This window comes from Scyliorhinus torazame, chromosome 29 (genome assembly GCF_047496885.1).
Source record: "Scyliorhinus torazame isolate Kashiwa2021f chromosome 29, sScyTor2.1, whole genome shotgun sequence".
Lineage (NCBI taxonomy): Eukaryota > Metazoa > Chordata > Chondrichthyes > Carcharhiniformes > Scyliorhinidae > Scyliorhinus > Scyliorhinus torazame.
The window spans coordinates 27,309,104-27,315,076 of NC_092735.1; positions in this window are offsets into that span (position 1 = coordinate 27,309,104).

Here is a 5,973-nt window from a genome sequence, read left to right on the forward strand (position 1 = left end):
CTGTGCTGTACTGTTCTATGTGGTGGCAACATGATGTCAACAGTTGGCGTCTAATCTTATGCGGGTCACTCGGGGAAGGCTGTTAGCAATGAATGCCCACCGTCAGGGAAGAAACTCTGTAACGGGAAAATATGTACTTATTTATTTAGATTGTTTTCAGTCTTTCTTTGGCTTTGAGTGATGATGACAGTGCTTCTTGAGAGTGGGGCTGACTGCACCTCCCCACAGAAAGACATCTTGATTGGGTTCCCAAAATAAACACTGAACAAGAAATCCATTCAGTCCATCACACCGACTCCATCCTCATACCACGTATAATCGACTCTGTAATTCACTCAACCATTTATCTCCCTGGCGGAAATTTATGCAAGAACAGTACCTGACTACGAAAGAAAAGAATGAAGTCAAAGAACAGGTTTTTCTCTCTCTCCCCTAATCCTTGGTGAAGGTGGAACTGGAGGGGGTGGGGTTACAGGGATGTTTAACAACACTGATTCTGAGGAGAGGTTGGAGAAGAAAGAGAGCATTTCCTAAAGTCGGGGGGTCAACAGACAGTATGGAGGGAAACTCCACATGGGTTGGGGCATACCTGAAGGACTTTGTTTGCTTTGCACTTTCTTGCTTTCTTAACTTCACTGTTTTTCCCCCCCAGTCTCTTGTCCGCCACGTGAACATTATTCCCACCAGACAACACCTTTCTGTCACTTGGGTCGCCTCGGCCGGCTCCTTTGAAGGAATAAAACATCACAGTGACAATGACTTCTGGCGAGTTGTGTTCCGCGCCCACTGTGAGGATGGGGTAGGGGGAGCTCTTTATTCCGCCAGCCTCGACTGACGCTTGGTTAATTTATCCCCGTCCCTTAGGTCCGTGCTCACAAAAAAATCGTGGCGGTTTTCCGGTGCTTCGACAGCGGCGTCAATACGCTCCACCCCGCACGTACAGTAAAGGCCATTTGCATATCATTAGCTGGCCTGACCCGGTATTCTCCGGGGCCTTCACGAAGCTCCGCCTCCACTGGGGCGAATTCCCGATGGCGAGGTTCACTTGCGCTTTTAAAAATCGTGAAATAGGCGCCGCGGTTGCTGGGGGAGAGAGTGGGTACGGAAAGATCCAACATCGCCATAGTTTGCTGACAGTTGTGCCACTGGCTGGGGGGGTGGGTTCTGCCAGGCCGGGGGAAATAGCGGGGTGGGGGCGGCTGGCCAGTAAGTGGGCTATGGGGTCAGGGTGGATGGGCATGGACCACCATTGGCAAGGCAGCCATGCGCTGCGCACGCCTCTGACTGCCCACTCTGAACTTAGGGCCACAGGTCGTACTAAATCGCTGGTTTTGAAAGCAGACCAAGGCAGGCCAGCAGCATGGTTCAATTCCCGTGCCAACCTCCCTGAACAGACACTGGAATGTGGCGACTAGGGGCTTTTCACTGTAACTTCATTTGAAGCCTACTTGTGACAAGTCCCCCCCCCCAGGGCACCACCCCTAGTTGCCCTCTGGCCTCAGCGGGAGGTGCGCGCTCCAGCGCAATCTTGGGATAAGTGTGTGTGGGGAGTGAAGTGTGTATGTGCGGCTGCAGCTTGTCAGCTCCCGAGTGTCAATCACGGACCCGGCGAATCCCCCACCGGTTTCTCATTGGAATCGATTGTGTTCCATGTGGCACCGGTGCTAGCCTCTAAATGGTCGCTGAATCGGCTCCAGTTTTGCTGTCGTGGAAGTCTGCGAATCCTGCCCCAGTGTCAACACTTAGTCTCAGGAACGGAGAATTCCGCCGATTGTCTTTAGTTTCCTTTGCCGTTTTCGGGGGTGGGGGGTGGGGGTGGTGGTGGGGGGGGGGGGGCGGGGGGGTGCCCTGGTGGGCGTGTGAAGCAAGATTGGCTGGACAACACACAGATGCCGCAGTAATGAATGACGGCACATAACAACAAGAGCCTGTGCTTATCCTGTGTGCCCGCTGTGGCTCAGTTGGCAGCCCTCTCACCTCAGATTCACAAAGTTCTGGGTTCAAGTCATACCTTAGGCCTTGAGCACGAGGTTGACACTGAGAGAGTGCTGCCCTGTTGGAGATGTTGTCTTTTGGATAAGCCGTTGTCCCATCTGCCCGCTCCGCTGGATGCAAAAGATCCAATGGCATGGGGTTTCAAAGCAGAACAGTGGAGTTATTCCCGAGGTCCTGGCCAATACAATCAGTGAGTGCTGACGTGAGGGGCCGAATGACCTCCTGTAGGGATTCTACGACCATATGAACATCACATAAACAGAGTATTGTTTGCTGTATGGGGTGACAGTGGTATAGTTATAGCATACAAGACTAAAGAAGGTTGGGTGGGACCACATCTGGAGTACTGTGTGCATTTTTGGTGTTTCGATATTTAAGCAAGGATATTCTTATATTGGAGCAATACAATGACAGCTGACTACACTGGTCCCTGGGATGAATGGGTTGTCCGATGATAAAAAGAGAAGGTGACGCAAGATGTTATTTTTCAGTATTTTGGGGGTTTATTGTGTTATTTTGTGAAGCAGGCTTCTGGCCGCGTGTGTGTGTGTGCATTTAATTAGTCTGAATAATAATCTTTATTCGTATCACAAGTAGGCTTACATTAATACTGCAATGAAGTTACTGTGAAAAACAGTTGGGTTGCAAGATTTATGACATCAAAGGGGTGAATGACAGGCACCAAAAGTAAATGAGGGCAAATTGAATTTTCTGCAAGTAGGTACACCATGGGCAGAAATTTGCATTTGGAGATAAAGAAGGTTTGTTGTGTTCAGCTGTTATATTTCAAAGGGAAGTGAAAAGGGGGTTTACAACTTGGAAACGGTCATAAATAAATACGGCAATTCCGGAGAGTCAGGGGACAGAGTTGAATATGGTAGCCATCACAAAGGAGAAAGTGCTAGAGAAACTAAGAGGTCTAAAAATTGATAAATCTCCGGGCCCGGATGGGCTACATCCTAGAGTTCTAAAGGAGATAGCTGAAGAAATAGTGGAGGCGTTGGTGATGATGTTTCAAAAGTCACTGGAGTCAGGGAAAGTACCAGAGGATTGGAAAATCGCTGTTGTAACCCCCCTGTTCAAGAAGGGAACAAGGAAAAAGATGGAAAATTATAGGCCAATTAGCCTAACCTCGGTTGTTGGCAAGATTCTAGAATCCATTGTTAAGGATGAGATTTCTAAATTCTTGGAAGTGCAGGGTCGGATTAGGACAAGTCAGCATGGATTTAGTAAGGGGAGGTCGTGCCTGACAAACCTGTTAGAGTTCTTTGAAGAGATAACAAATAGGTTAGACCAAGGAGAGCCAATGGATGTTATCTATCTTGACTTCCAAAAGGCCTTTGGTAAGGTGCCTCACGGGAGACTGCTGAGTAAAATAAGGGCCCATTGTATTCGAGGCAAGGTACTAACATGGATTGACGATTGGCTGTCAGGCAGAAGGCAGAGAGTTGGGATAAAAGGTTCTTTTTCGGAATGGCAACCGGTGACGAGTGGTGTCCCGCAGGGTTCAGGGTTGGGGCCACAGCTGTTCTCTTTATATATTAACGATCTAGATGACGGGACTGAGGGCATTCTGGCTAAGTTTGCCGATGATACAAAGATAGGTGGAGGGGCAGGTAGTATGGAGGAGGTGGGGAGGCTTCAGAAAGATTTAGACAGTTTAGGAGAGTGGTCCAAGAAATGGCTGATGAAATTCAACGTGGGTAAGTGCGAGGTCTTGCACTTTGGATAAAAGAATAGAGGTGTGGACTATTTTCTAAACGGTGACAAAATTCATAATGCTGAAGTGCAAAGGGACTTGGGAGTCCTAGTCCAGGATTCTCTAAAGGTAAACTTGCAGGTTGAGTCCGTAATTAAGAAAGCAAATGCAATGTTGTCATTCATCTCAAAAGGCTTGGAATATAAAAGCAGGGATGTACTTCTGAAGCTTTATAAAGCATTAGTTAGGCCCCATTTAGAATACTGTGAGCAATTTTGGGCCCCACACCTCAGGAAGGACATACTGGCACTGGAGCGGGTCCAGCGGAGATTCACACGGTTGATCCCAGGAACGGTAGGCCTAACATACGATGAACGTCTGAGGATCCTGGGATTATATTCATTGGAGTTTAGGAGGTTGAGGGGAGATCTAATAGAAACTTACAAGATAATGAATGGCTTAGATAGGGTGGATGTAGGGAAGTTGTTTCCATTAGCAGGGGAGACTAGGACCCGGGGGCACAGCCTTAGAATAAAAGGGAGTCACTTTAGAACAGAGATGAGGAGAAATTTCTTCAGCCAGAGAGTGGTGGGTCTGTGGAATTCATTGCCACAGAGGGCGGTGGAGGCTGTGACGTTGAGTGTCTTTAAGACAGAAGTTGATAAATTCTTGATTTCTCGAGGAATTAAGGGCTATGGAGAGAGAGCGGGTAAATGGAGTTGAAATCAGCCATGATTGAATGGTGGAGTGGACTCGATGGGCCGAATGGCCTTACTTCCACTCCTATGTCTTATGGTCTTATGGCAAGGCTTTTACCCAAAGGTATGGGCAGCAGAGAGAACATAAGCGTTTTTGATATTCTGAGAAAGGTGGGTTTCAAACACGGATGAGGACAATGGAATAAAGATGAGCAAGGAAAACGCTACTTAAGAGATGTGAGAGATGTGTAAGGAGTGGCAACTGACTGAGCAAATTTGAAAAAATTTATAGTACCCAATTATTGTTTTCCCAATTAAGGGGCAATTTAGCGTGGCCAATTCACCTATCCTGCATATCTTTTTGGGTTGTGGGGGTGAGACCCACGCAGACTCCACACGGATAGTGACCCAGGGCCGGGATCGAGTCCGGGTCCTCAGTGCCGTGAGGCAGCAGTGCTAACCACTGCGACACCGTGACACCCTGGAGAAAATCTTTTTAATACTCTGGTGATTTATCTCCAGGCTTGCACAGCGCCACAGAGATTGATCTTCAGCCCTGGAGACTCCAGGCGAGTGCTTGAAGGTTGGAAACCCCGACGGAGAGAGGGAGAGGGCGAAACCAAGGACAGAAAGCGCTGGATAAACTCAGCGGTTCTGGCAGCATCTGACGCAGAGAGGAGCAGAGCGGACGTTTCAAGTCCGACACAACTCTCCTTAGGGACGGAGGAGGGGCAGCAGCCTAGGACAAGGCGGGGGGTGGGGTGGGGTGGAGGTATGTGTCAGGCGGAGCAAAAAAAGGAAGCTCTGGGATGGATTTGAGAGCGGGGAGATTAAATTATAAAGGCGGTCACGGGGTGAGGAAAAAGGGCGGCAGCGGTAACAGTGAGGGGAAACCAGGCGTCAGTGTGGAATAGGTAATAATAATCTTTTATTGTCACAAGTATGAAGTTACTGTGAAAAGCCCCTAGTCGCCACATTCTGGCACCTGTTCAGGGAGGCTGGTATGGGAATTAAACCCGCGCTGCTGGCCTTATTCTGCATCACAAACCAGTTATACAGCCCACTGAGCTAAACCAGCCCTAAACCAGTGTCAATAGCAGAGTGACGGCCGGCGCTGTGTGAATGCAAAGTGGCGGAACGTGTCAACAGTCAAGACGATCGTACCACGGTGTGTGGGGGGGGGGGCGGCAAGACTGGCACCCTGAAAGTGGGATCCTGCTGTGCAGTATGGGGGGAGTCTCAGTATCCACCAGCCCCTTTCTGTAGGGCGTTGGATGGAGCGGAGGGTAGGGAGTCCATTTCTTTGCCCCCTTGATTGCAGGGGAATTAAACTGGGGTGGGGGGGGTGGGGGGGGAGAAGGTCTTGGCTGCTCCAAGGTGTCCCCTCCCCCACTGTGACTTCCGGTCCTCCAATCGATTCATCCGGGGACTTTCTGCGTGGCCCCGCCCACCGCGTGGGGCGGGGCGGGCGGCCCCGGGACCCGCCCCCCCCCTCGGCCGCCCGATTGGACGGGAGGCTCGTCCATCAAGCGGCGGTGGCCAATCGGAGCGGCGAAGGCCGGGGGGGGAGGGGCCGGTATC